Raw genomic sequence first — 13,041 nt, 5'->3', positions numbered from 1 at the left:
AATAATTTTGACTAATGAAAACATGTTTCCAGCCATTTCATTTCGGTGGTTGATTTTATGTGGCACTGCATTTTTCCCGGAAAAACTGGGGGGAAAACAACAATTGGCATTGTTAGGTTTTGTTTATTTACAGATTTTGCTAGAATGAAAATTAGCATTAGCCCGAGAAATCAAATTCCAGAACCAAATAATATTTACACAAATACTTTAGTTTGAACCAACATCGTTCGATGTTGTTGTCAACACTTTGCTGTACGACCTTTTAGGGGTATTTGGATTATGGCCCTGTGTTGATTTAGGACTTTTGCGGCCAAATAACATTTTTGATTGAGGGAGGCTCTCCGAGCTCTTAATTGGTTCATACTCGCATGGCATTTCGGGAATACAATTTACCCAGCTCAAACAAAATTCAAATATGAATTTAGCATAACAAAAAGAAATGTAATAAACCTCTTTCGGGCTTTATGAAAATTTAAATATTCGTGGAATTGGGTCAGCTGGACATGTGTAAAGAGCATGTTGCAACTATCGTACAACAACAATGCAATACAGCCAGTATGTAGAAATGTTTTTCAACAAAACCAAAACATGGCCAGAACATAGGGAACACACAGACAACACGCCCTGGCCATTGGTCAAAGGCACAAGCCGGCAAAAGTAAAAAGGAATAACCGAAACACAAAATAAAAAAATAAAAACCCAAAAAGCAGCGCCAAGTGCAACTGCAGCCAAAGCCACAAGACAATGCAACAGCCGCAGCCGACAGACATCTCTGGACCAGTTGGCCAAAAGCCCAGGAAATGGGGAATGGCGAGGAGAGGGGCGGAGACTGGGCCATAAAGCCTCCTCTGTTCTTGGTCTGTTTCTGGTCTTCTGGCCCATTTGGTTTTGGGTCGTGCCTGGGCCATGGCTTGATTCATATTTGGACTGCAGTTTCCATTTCATGGCTCTCCTATTTTTCTTTTTTTCTTCCAGCATTTCTAGCATTAAGTTCTTAAAGGCGTATTGAATTTATAAAAAAGGTTGCATAAAGAATTACTAGGCTTAAAGGTATTCAAATAAAATAATGTGAAAAAATTAATAAATTTTAATATTGGGAAAACTAAATTTCTTTGGTATAAGTGGATTATCTTTTAAGTTTCAATATGTATTCAAACATGATTAGCTATAATCTCAAGCTAATTCACATTAGTATCTTTAAGAATTCGATACATAATCCCCAGGCCCTTTAATATACGCTCATAAATTTTACGATTCCCTCCAAGACAAACACTAAAATCTAAATTAAACTTTCAGTCCGCCAACTTCCTCCAATTGGGAGTTCCTGGAAGTGAAAGTGTATCCCCTAAAACGACTAATCCCACGCGACTTCCATCGGCATATTATGCTTTCTATATGCATTATTTGTTGTATTCCTTCATTTCTGTTCTCTGTTCACGGAGTCTAACGTCCGCCCTGAAGGCTGGGCAAAAAAAAAACTGAATAAAAAACGAAAACCAAGCAAAGTTTGTTCAACTTTTTTCCATGTTTATATTTGCTGTAAGCATTATTTTTTTGTACCTCTCCTTTTCGATGCATACAAAAAACCAGTTGCATGAAAGGGGTAACAAACAGCGAGAGCAATAGAAACCAAATAGTGGAATTTCTCTATTTCAGTGCAAAGTGCATTGAGGCATGCAGCTGGAATTTCAGTGGCAGAAGGGATGGATAACGAAATGCATAATACATAGGGCGTAGAGCACAGAGCCGGGGGAATCCATCCAACAATCCAACCCCTTCTCTCGTTCTCTCTATAACTATATTTATTTTTTATGCCGCTCAACTGCAAAATTGTGTCAAAATCGGATGCTGCCACCGTGGGGCAAACAGAAATGCTGGGGAGGCAGCCGCATTTTTTGATGGCCCGCATCAACTTTAAAATGTACACAAAAGGGGGCCTCGGTAAAAATTTATGGACTTGGCTGGGCAATTTTCTAACGTACCTGGCAATTTAACGGTAAAGTGTAAATTTCATTTAATTTGACAGCCGCAGATTGAAACCTCGAGCGGTTAATAAAGTTGCACCGGCCACTGCAGCAGCAGCAGCAATATCAGTTGCAGCAGCAGCCGCAACAACAGCAAAACTAATTAGTCCAAAGGCCCCGCGCAGTAGATCAACAAACTCACCTAGAAAAGAACAGAGAAAAAAAGAGTCATGAAGGCAAAGATGATTTAATAAGCAATTAAATTATTCTAATAAATGTAAGCCAGCGGGCTGAGCAAAGGAGCAGGGCGTTGCAGGAGGAGGGCCACAAGAAATTGCACATAAAATTGCAATTTTCCAGCAAATTCATAATACAAAAAAAAATTATACAAAATTAGGCCGCAGGCCGTGAATCGAGAAAGAGAAAAAAAAGGGCAAACGAGATGGATAGATATAGTTTTTTCCGAACGTTAAAGAAGACTGCGGCAACCAAGTTGCTTGATGGAAAAATATCTTACTCTAATTTTAAGTAAACAAGACTATAAAGGGGAACTTTCTTTATTAACAGTTTTGTTGAGCTGCAAAAAATTATAGATATACTTTCTAGGAATTATTTTAAAGAAAAGGGTTCAGGGAATTTAACTTAGTTTAACTCAATAAAACTGAAAACAGAAGATCAAATTTGGGAATAATTCTGAGGTTCCTAATATTCCATTTAAAATTCACCAAAATGCTAATAATAAGTATAATAGATAACTGTATAAATTTTCTTTTTCCCCAGTTGATCATCCATCTGGAAACCAACAAATCTGGCCTTACATCACCGAAACGCACTGCCAACAGCTGCCAAACAGTCCGCACTCATCGTCATCGTCGTCAGCTGAGAACTGAGAGCTGAGATGGCAACAACTCAAGTGGCATCCATCCAGCGGTGGCAGCTCCAGCTCCCAGCAGTCCAACTAATGCCATCAAGCCTGATGCATATAGTGATTAGAGTGGACGCTACCCGGCCCACTGCTTCCTTCCCAGCCTTCCTTCCTTTCTCAGATGCATCGTCATCATCGTCTTGCTGCACTTGAGGCCGCCGAGAGTAGAGATGTTGCTGCTGTGCAGGAGATGTTGCTGCTGCGCCTGCTGTTGCCGATGCTTCTGCTGCTGCTGCTGCTGCTACTGATGATGACGATAAGTGCAGTTTGCAGCGTAATAGAAAAGTTGCCACGATGTATGCCTTTGTGTGTGTGTTGGTGTGTTACTGATGATAATGATAGATAAGTGTGCGCCAAGTGCACTACGTAACTTACTCTAACTTCAAAAGCTATCAGCAGTTAAATCGAAAAGCAGTAAGCCAAGCTCAGCGGAGCCAGCGGGCAAGAACTGTAAATGTTGCGCAGCTTAATGACAAGAGCGCCAACTAAGTTGCACTGGCAGCGGCAACAGCAGCTGGGAATGGGAGCTACAAAAAGATGAAAGTTACACCCAAAAAAATGGTATTTGTGGAAAATAGTTTCCAAAAAACAAATACAATACATCGAATTTCCCTTACTAGAACTTATAGAGATATAAGACCTGCTAGTTCTATTGGAAATATTCTATTACTTAAAGTTCCTATCGAGTATATTTCTAAAATAGATACACCATTTCAATTCTATAAGTCTATCGCCCTATTATAAGAAACTTTTTGTTTAGATGGTTTTTCTAATTAAATAATTTTCTTTAATTTTTTTTGGTGTAACTCCTTATATTGCTCCTTGTGCCGCACTGCTCCTGCATCATTAGCAATTGTGGGCAGGCCAAGGCGTGGGGCATGGGAAATATTTGCTATAAATGCATGCAACATTAAGTAGAACGCATTTTTTTCAGGCAGCCAGGGAGCAGCATCTGCAACCTGATGACGCCACACGCCACTTCACTTGGCTGCCTCGCGTCGCTGTTGCTGTTGCTGCCACTTCTTGTTGCTGTTGCTGTTGCAATGTTGCTGCTGTACTGCTGTTGCTGCTGTGGTGTTGCTGTTGTGCCTTTTCACAGCTCAACGCTTGCGCACATTTGGGGAGCCTGAGAAAAGGGTTCGTCTTTGCCTTTTCTTCTGTGTGCCTTGCGCCGTTTGCTTTATTTCTTTCCGAGAATCTTGACGGCTATTAAGGAGCAAATAGCAACGGCAAAAACAAAGCACAGCCGGCTGGCTGGTGGTAGAAAAAAATAAAAAGAAAAGCTGTAAAATAAAATTATTATTTTCTTTTCGTGCTCATAATTTGTGCTGCTGCTTCTTTGGCCTCAATTAGTAAAAGACTTTTCCTTATTACACTTTTAGCCTTGGCTCTAGCTTCTCCCGTTCACAGTAGTTTCCTCTTGCAGCAGTAAATTAAGTTACGACTTCATGTTGCATATTCGTTGTAGGAAGGAGGGTCAAAGTGGAGCCAAAAGATATAGAGAAGGAAAAGCCGGGATGTTCTTGAGGGCGGACCGCCATTAAATATTTATATTATTGCCTACGTAATTGAGGGAATAACGAGTAATTAGAGAAAAAAAACTATGTTAATTATTTTTTAATTGCCAACACACTTTAACTACACACAGCGATTTTAACATTACTGTTCTCCCATTCACCTTATTTATCTGTAATATAAAATCACGGCTTTTAAGCCTTTAAAACTATATATTTAAATCATGGAGGCCTGTCGACCATTTCCGATTTTTAATGTTGCTCCTCGGGAGATTTAAATTTTTTATTCGCCCTTAACAATCAGTTAATTTTATTATAGAACATGATTCATGCCTTGCATATTCAGTTTTTATGACTTGGCCATTGAGATCAACGCCCACTGCCAAGGACCTCGTCGTTTCGCCTCCCACCCTTCATTTTGTTGTATTATTTATTGACAATATATTTTATTTAGCTCAGCATATCAACCGCTGAGCATTTGCGGCCATTTAGTTGCGATAAAAACGAAATTTATGCAGCTAAATCTTGTTTTTAGCGTGCGGAGAAAAAAAAAATAAAATGCAACCAGAGCGAGGAGCAAATAAAGAAAAAATTCTATTTTCTCAGGCAATAAAAATGTCAACGAAGTCGCCGCAGACCAAATGGCAATTGCAGCCGTCGGAATGGAATATCCCTCTTTTTTCCACTCGTTTTCTCCGCGCCTCCAAAGTGATTTATGCATTTCGCATGCAAAACGCTAATCAGTGGACCCAATTAGAACCCCCGACCCCAACCCATTGCGTCCTACTCGAGAAACCCAATAAAAGAAAGGCACCAGCATCCAGCATAAAAGTCTGAAATGCGAAACTCAAATAGCGTTTAGCCAAGGATGACTAATGTGCCTCCTCCTGGACGATGTCCAACTGGTCAAGTGGGTTTGGCCTCTCCTCAACATTTCCAACTCCACCACTCCATTCGTTTTGCATATGAAAAACTGTTTCGAGAGTGATGGAAACTCGTATTTCGATACATTTTTTAACCCCAATTTCGGATTTCAGGGGTTGTTGAATTGCCCAAACTTGTTGAAATGCGCGCATATGCCAAGCATAATTACGACGAAAAATATTGTAAATTTGTAACTTTTGCAGAGTGCTTCAATAAGTAATGAGTACGGGTTAAAAGCGGTGGTGAGAGCATGAGAAATCGGGGTAAATTGAAGTGGTTTCAACATTTTGGCCTGATTTGGGCAAGGCCATTTGGGCTTTTAGCGGAAGTAAGGCAATATTCATTAATTAATCAGGTAACATTCAGATTCAAAGTTTTTGCAGCATTAATACCAGGATTGTAGACTGTACAGGGAAAAATTGTTAAGTGAAATGTATATGTTGCAAAATTAATGGCGATTAATGAGGAATTATCAATTCAAATAATTGGTTTATTAATTACAAATTCTTATTATTTTATAGAAGACAAACAAAGAAAAAATAATAAATTATATTTCCCATAATTTAATTTCTAGATATTCCCAATTTTATGTCATTGCTAGTTGCGAAATTGCATCAATTATTTTACCTCATCGATTTCAAAGTGGCCATCTGTGTTGGATAATTGATAATAACCAAAAGATGAATTATTTTCTGTCATTGAGAAAGCAGCAGCAACTTGGCATCTCATCTGACATGAAAGGACAACCGCAATTTCCAATTATATTCGATTGGTTGTGTGTGAATTTGTGAGCAATAATGCCGAATGCTTCGGTTTTAAATTCACATAAATTCACACAAAAACATTCCATCATCAGGAGAGCCTAATAGGCTTCCTTTCACCTTTTCAGCATTCGGCAAATGCAATTAAATCAAGGAGGGACTATTGCATTCCTGCCACCGGAGAAGGCTACAAAAACCGCCCAGACAGCTCAAAATCACTTGCCAATCAAAGTCAGGCGTATATTTGTGGGATATATACATTTATATACATAGATATATCTATATCAGACGATTTGCATGCACTTGACCACAAAATTAATTAACTAAAATATGCCAGGCTGGGGAAGGAGTGACAAGTGCAGTGCAAATTTAAAACCCAATATTCCCCAACCCCGATTCGACTTGGCTTGCCCTAACAAAGCGATCAAAAACCGAGAAATACGAGTGGCCAACCCATTTTGGCAGCAACAACTGCGACAAAATGTCACTTGGCCGGCAATTCACACAAGCTACACACAAGCAAGTACAGTGCGTTACAAAAATGTATGGATTTTTTTTCTATATTCATAAGTATTTATTAGTTCTAGCAATACTTATTGAATTCATTTAATTTTAATATATTTAAATTACTTTTTTGTAAAGGAACTTTGTTTTCCTCAAGTATATTTATCAAAAATGTTGTAAATGATCTGGATACTTTTTTATATGATTTATTATTGTTGTTTTTATTATATAGAATAAATTTTTTTAAACTTTAAATTACTTAAATAGTATTTTTAAGTTTAATAACAATATAATTTTATCTTAAAATAATATATACTTTCAGTACGTACTGTAGGCGAAAGAGGCTTAGTTATTGCGCATAGCCCGAAATGTTCATGTCCTGATGCCACAATTAACTAAAAGCGCGCATCAAATTACAAACAAACGAAGGAAGGACAACTGGCCGGCCGGCAGCAACAACCACAAAAACAAGGATAACTAGAACAGCAACAGCAACAAGAACAACTACAACGAGGAGGAGCGACAAGGACATGAAGCGGAAGCAACAACTGTTGTTGCCCCAATGTGTGTGTGGGTATTATTGTTATTTCAGTTGAAACTCGAATTGCTTGTAGATTTGTTGGCAACAGCTGTGCATTTGCCAAGCAATTTCTGTCCGCTCCTTGGGCTCCGCACATCTGCAATTTATGTATCCTTTGGCTTACAAGGATAGAGAATGTCTGGTGACCATCGCAAGTGTACGTACGATGGTGGTAATGGTAGTAATGGTGTAGAGCCCAAACCCAAACCCACCATCCTATCTGCATTGTCTTCGGGCCAGGCCACAACCAACGCCCCTCATTGTAAGCTACTTAAGATTTTGCACAGATTATGCCTCATATATGCACGCCGAAGTTGGAGCGCAAATTGAGTGTGAGTTTTCCATAGATAATCTTTACAAGCAATTTAAAGCTGGACAAGTGCTAATATAACAACAAAAGCGAGTGCAGATAGACGGCAGGTAAAAGAGGGGTACTACTACTGGGCCCTATCACGTGCGATCAACTAATTAAAGCAACAAAACCCCCAGCTAAACAGGAAGCCACCCATTAGCCCCAAAGAACAAAAGCCACTGGCATTCGGGGTAAAAATGAGCCAAGACCTGGAAGAAAAGTTGCACTTGACTGATTACCTTTGCCTCGATATTACTCCGGTTCGAGAGTTCCTTCTTGCCTCTGCAACATTAATGAACAGGAAGCATTTTCCTCTGCACAACATACCGAGATTCAATTATGAATGAGTTTTAAATTACAGTTACAGGGCAGCGCAGGTCGGAAGAGCAGTCGTTCTAACAAAAGCAGGAATTCCATTTTAAACTGGTTTCTCCCAACATTTCACATCAATAATTTTCACATAATTGTTACTCTTATTTCGAAATAAAATATTTACCAATTGACCTACTAAAGCCAATTAATGGAAATGGTTTTATAACAATGGATTTTCTATTAAATGGGTAGCCATTTTTATTAATAACCAAAATTTATTGAAAAATTTATAAAATGACTTTATCATGAACGAGTTTCTTTTAACCATAGGCTATAATTATTACTTGATAATAGGGCTCCCAACTTTCTAACAATGTTTAAGCCTCATTTTAGCTGTAACTTTGAAAGCCAATCTTATAGGAGCCCAGAACAAGTCCAGCATCATCGCATTCCAAGGCGGCCAAAAGGGCGTGGTGTAGTCTACTCTACTGATGGGGAAAAGAGCACTGAAAGTCGGAAAAGCAAATCTCCACCCAACCGTAGGCGGCTCCACTCAAGTTAGCCGAACTAAACCGAGCTGAAATGACTCACTGACAGGGGAGCTGAGAAATCCGAAAACAGAAAACTGAAATCTGAAATCCGAAGGTTGGCTGCCTGGCATGCGTAGATAAATTGAGTTGAATGGAGCGCTACTGATTGGACTTACGATCCAGGAAGGCAGTTGTTGCCACCGCCACCGCTGTCTCTCTTTCGGATTTTCAATTATGGTTAATCATGCAAATGTTTGTCGCCTGTGAAAATGTTTTACATAATGCAAAGTGAAATGCTGCATGGCCATTCAAGCCATTCAGGTGAGTTTCAAGCCGAGCCGAGCAAAGAACAGAGCACAGAGCATTATAGTCCAATGCATACATGAATAATTGTCTTTTTGTGTGTCCATCTTACAGCTGCTACTTGGGCCATATCCCAGGTATATGATGAGATGATTCTACTGCTGCTGCTGCTCAGGTAAGCCCAGCAATTTTTGCTGCCTGATTTCACAACTCCGACACCAGAGTGTCAGGTTGTGGCACATTCCCTTCTAGACTTGGACCGTTCTGGCCTGGCCTTTGCTTCGTTTTGGGATTAGAAAACTACCCCGAAACGTGTCACATTATGCCAGGAGATGGGGAGATAGGAGACATGTCCTGTCCCTCCTGCAACCGATTTTGGTTTTGGGATTAAAGGAGAGAGAGAATGTCCGTTCGAAAGGCATGTATGTATCTTCATTGAGCCAATGGGAAATACCTGCTTAGGTAACTGGGCATCGAAAATGCTGCAATCGAAGAGGATTTGCAGTGGGAGGAAGCTGCAAAGTAATTTGAAAGTGGTTAGGAAAATTATCCTTCTGAATCCCCTGGAAATGAACAGGTTTGTTTTCATTCTTTGAATGGATTGTGCTTTCGTTCGGCTATTCAATCGTAAATACTTGGTAATTATTACTCTGCTACCTAATGGAATCACTTAAAGTCCTGTTTAATTCTATAAATTTAGCTACTCTGTATATCCTGACAAATTCCGACTTTGTGCCAACTGTAATGTATTAGAGGTAATTTATCAACTTTTAATCAAATTTATTTTCCATTCCTACATGGAGATATGTGCTCCCTTCTGTCCCGCCACACATATAATATATGTCCGCTGCTCATGCTATTACGTGGTGTTACGCAATCGCCACCCCAAAAGTGGCAGGAAAAACTACCCCCCAAACTCAGCTCTATATGAGCACATTGGCTGATCCTTTATAGTTTTTACATGCATTCCCATGCGTATTCCATGTGAGTGTGTGCCATTTGGTCATAAATTCAAAAAGCTGGCCCAGCTTAAATTTTGGTTTTTCAATTTTTGAATGCCAGACCTCTGACAACCCTCGGATCCATGGTTGTTGCCCCGCCAGAGGACCAGCATCTCGCATAGTTGTGCGTGCAACTGTGAAACGTGTTACAGGACCACTGGCCAATGTCCTGTATTCTCCCTTTCCCCTTTCCACATCCAAAATCCCATCCCCTTGATCCATCCGAAAACCATGAGATTTCATTTAATTAAAGCATTTAGGCAAGGGTTTTTCGGTTTCCAGTCAGTAGCCATATGTGCGTTGAATATATTAAATATACAAATACAATCCTTTCCAAAGGACATCATCCCATCATATCGAGAGAGCACCTAAACAAATATGTTGGTAGCAAAACGAAAGGACAAAAAAAAACTGCAGCTTAAGAAAGGTTAAACAAAGGTTAAGCTCAGGGAGCAAAGGTTCTCGGCAGAGGTTTAAGCCTTGCGGCCCGAAAGCCAACTCATCAAAGTTATTTAGTTAAAATTAGTGCCTGTCGAGGATGTCTCCCCAATATGCCAAAGCAAACAAGACGACGACGCAGAATCATCGAATGGCTCGAGGCTCTGGCAAAGGACACGAGAAAACGTTTTGGGTCGGGGATTTGCGGGGACAATGTCGTGCCGCTGACAAGTGCGATGACAACGTCAAAGGCTGGCAGAATATCTGGCTGGCTGGCTGGCTGGCTGGTTGGCTAAGGCTCTCCTTCGAACCTTCGAAAGCTGCATGCCATCCATGCCCGACTAGCTGCGAGGCACCTTTGGGAAAAAAGACGCTCATCTGGAAAATCAACTTCGACTTTGGGGCCACCCAGGCATCCAGGCATCCAAGCATCCGAACAGCCACCAAGGAGCAAAAGAAGCAACCAGCAGCAGCAGCAACCAGCAGCATCAACGAACCGCAAATCATAAAATAAACTCTTTAATTACGCCTCACGACTTGCCGGGGCAGACACGCAACAAGCCCAAGCCACAGCCAAATGGAAAATTATGCAAAATGCAACAGCAGCAGCAGCAACTGAAATTGCAGCACAGCAGCAACATCGCAGCAACATCAGTGGGAGCCACTTCCGAAAATGTGAACAAAATTATAAAATCTTTGGCACGACCATGTTGACGACGACAAAACTGCAAATTACCAAATTATAAGCAAACAGCAAAAAACAAACTGCCAAAGAACAATGAAGGGAGGAACTTTAAAACTGTTGTCTGCTTTTGGTGTAAAATATGGCGATAGTTTTAACTTTAAGAATTGGTAAGAAAAATATTATGTAAATATTATATTATTTAAATAAAATTAAATATGTAAATGTAAATAAAAATAAATGTAGCTGTATCATTTTATTTTGGTAAGCATTTGATATGTTCCAGTATGAAGATCATTCCTCTATAAGAAAAAAAACCCATATGGGACTTAGCTGCCGATGATGAGGCACTCTGCTTTGGAAAACCCAAGAAGGAAGTGAGAATACCAAAAATGCACTGGAACTCTCACACACTCAGCATGCCATCCAAAAAAGGAGGCGGGGAAGGGGGCGAAAAGGGCCGGGGGACAGCCGCCCCCTGCTGTAAAGCGCTTTTAAACAACCTGTACCTCCCCATACCCATGAAAACTCCCTCCTGAGCTTGGCACCCACTCGATTATCACCGAAAAACGATTGACCTCACGAATTCGTAATTAATTTTCACAAAAGTTTTCCATTCGAAGACAAACTTCAAACAAAAGGCTGCAGCATCACTATCTGTGTGTGTGTGTTTGTTTGAATCTGTGTGGATTGGTTCAGTTTGGGTTCAGTTTTTGGGATTGCTTTTGTGGAAAACCCCTCCCACTTTTTCCTGCGGCTGCCACAATGTTTAAACATTTGAGCGCACACATCTCTGTGGGGGGCAAAGTGAATGCCGTTGCCCTGCTCATCTCCCCCTCCTACCCTCTACTTTTTTGGATCCCGATCCCCCTCAATCAGTTCCACCTCCACCTCTGGCCCCTCTTTCACCTGGCCGCCGGTCGCTTACTTTGCCTCAGTTTGTGTGTGTCGCTTAAGTGCTGAAACAATGTTCCAAGTTGTAAGTGCAACAAGGGAACCCAGTACAACATGGCAGCGAACGAACGAAGCCAAAAACCCAAACTCCGAACTGAACTGAACTGAACTGAAGCCCGGAGTGCACCAAAAATAAAGTGTGTAAAAATGAGCAACTTTTTCAAGTGAGAAGCAACTATGTGGCATGCAGCTAAAGCTGCACGCTCGCATCTCAAACGACAACGTAGACAATGACTAGCAGATATGGTCGGGAGTGCAGAGAGGAAAATTAAATTGTACAAAAATTAAGAAAAAATAAATATTTAAATTTATTTTTTTCCACTTTTAAAAGCTATTTTTAAAAATTAAAAAAAATAGAGCATGTGTTAAAAAATGTTAAGTTTTTAAAGAACTTTAACTTAAATTCCTTTCAGAGTTAAATAATTTTAAAAGAATTGATTATTTCATAAAACAATATACTCGTCTTATTAAAAAATATTTTTTTAATTTTCCAAATTAATTACACTTATTGTTCGTAATATTTTTCAAGTGCAACGACAGCTCGGAACATTTTCCGCGCAAACTCGCCAAGATACAAAAATTTCACTCAGCCCGAGACTTGCACCTCCTCCCCCACTCCCCCCACCACACCCCCCCGCCCACTACTTTCCCCTCCCACTTCGCCCCATGAATGTGTGCACAATTTTCAAACTGGCAGCGTAAAGTGCACAAATTGCAATTGTAGCTGGGGCGCGGGAATCAGGACAAGACAGAGACAGAGGGTGACACAGGGGCGTCGGCAGAAGGAGGGGGTTGCCCCTGGGCAGGGATAGTGGGCGGGAGGGGACACAACTGGAGTGCGTGGAGGCGTCGTCGATTGTAGGCCCATGCCAGACATGGTGGGCTCTTCAGCAAAAGGCAACTACAGCGGCTGAAAGAAGTACTCTCCCCCGGTACAGTGAACACTTGACGTCGAGGCCACAAGACATTAATTACAGCGCTTAAGAAAAGAACCAGCAAAATGGTAAATTGAATTAGGAATAAAGCAAAGAAATGGCAACCTATATTGCCAAGGAGAATTCATTAAAGCAAAGCTTTTAAGTTTAATTTAATTTCTAGGAATATTTTTATTTTACTCACCTTGATTGTTATTAACAGCATGTCATTTTGAGCCCCAGTGTGCGGTATTTATACAACTGAAGCGAAAAGAGAAATATAGGGGTTAAAATATAAAATATAGTTAGGGTTTGTTAGATCTAAGTAAATAGTAAATCCCAACATTTAATATCAACATAACATCCTCATTTCCTAGAGTATC

At 40.3% G+C, this 13,041-nt stretch overlaps 1 protein-coding gene across 8 annotated transcripts in view; it reads right to left on the bottom strand.

Moving 5' to 3' along the window:
• The window catches only part of LOC108064435 (Shal K[+] channel interacting protein), a 166,997-nt gene that overhangs the window by 135,642 nt on the left and 18,314 nt on the right, over positions 1-13,041 (bottom strand). For all 8 annotated transcript variants that reach the window (XM_044394310.2, XM_044394311.2, XM_044394312.2 and 5 more), the window contains exon 3: positions 12,864-12,919. The gene's annotated coding sequence lies outside the window, so the exon portion shown is untranslated. The remainder of the gene's footprint in view (positions 1-12,863; positions 12,920-13,041) is intronic.

This window comes from Drosophila takahashii, chromosome 3R (assembly GCF_030179915.1).
Source record: "Drosophila takahashii strain IR98-3 E-12201 chromosome 3R, DtakHiC1v2, whole genome shotgun sequence".
NCBI classification, from domain to species: Eukaryota; Metazoa; Arthropoda; class Insecta; order Diptera; family Drosophilidae; genus Drosophila; species Drosophila takahashii.
Note: the sequence above shows the minus strand (reverse complement) of the source record. Positions and strands in the feature narration are given on the sequence as shown.